An 870-nucleotide genomic window follows, 5' to 3' on the forward strand; every position below is an offset into this window, starting at 1 on the left:
GAGACCGCCCTTGTCCATCTTAATTACGATTTCCGAAAATTTCATCCTACTGGACGAAATAAACACAGCAATATTTCTTTGACATTTTAACCAAAGATGACAAATGGTAAAGGCAATTATATCACATATTAATCTTCAGGTGTGCACATGCGCAGACTGCGCAATGCTAAGTTGCTTATTTATAAGAATATTTTTTCTCTAACTTATTTTTCTTTGTAGACAAAAACAGATCGTTACATGATGTTTTGGGAAGTACCTACTGATCAATTCATGGAAAATGCGCTATCTATGGGGCGAAAACCTTTTTCATTTTTTTCTCTTATCACGGCTTCAAACATTTATTAGTGTATTCTAGAGCTTCAAATTTGCGATTCAAAAAGGCGGTATGCTTGTAGTATATTGTATACATATAGAGTATAGACGACTTTTCATAAACTTTTAGAATGTTACTAACGGATTAACGGTGGTCGATAACTGAATTTCTTCAATGGTAGATCACATACTTCTTCTAAACGGATTTTCTTATTGTTACTAAAGATTTCATTTGCGTAAAGATAAAATTTCACGACACACGATTTTACCTTTGTGGTACCTTTTTAGTGCATTTCCACAAAAATTAAAAAAAAAATGCGCTATTGTGGCCACTTTGTTCGTCCGTTCGTCCGTCCGTCCGCTCGTTTTGCGACGCTACTAGTTCTTTATCTTAAGAGCTATTGTTCTACTTTTTTCGCTATATGGTTCGTTATGGTGTCGAGGCTTGCCCCAAGGAAGGAATTTTTTCTGCGTTTATTACTAAAAAAGTTATTGTAAAAAAACCAACAAACCGTTTTTTACATGTTCCATAATTTTACACTTTTGACGTTTATTAAC

This window comes from Photinus pyralis, unplaced genomic scaffold (genome assembly GCF_008802855.1).
Source record: "Photinus pyralis isolate 1611_PpyrPB1 unplaced genomic scaffold, Ppyr1.3 Ppyr1.4_LG9, whole genome shotgun sequence".
Classification (NCBI taxonomy): Eukaryota; Metazoa; Arthropoda; class Insecta; order Coleoptera; family Lampyridae; genus Photinus; species Photinus pyralis.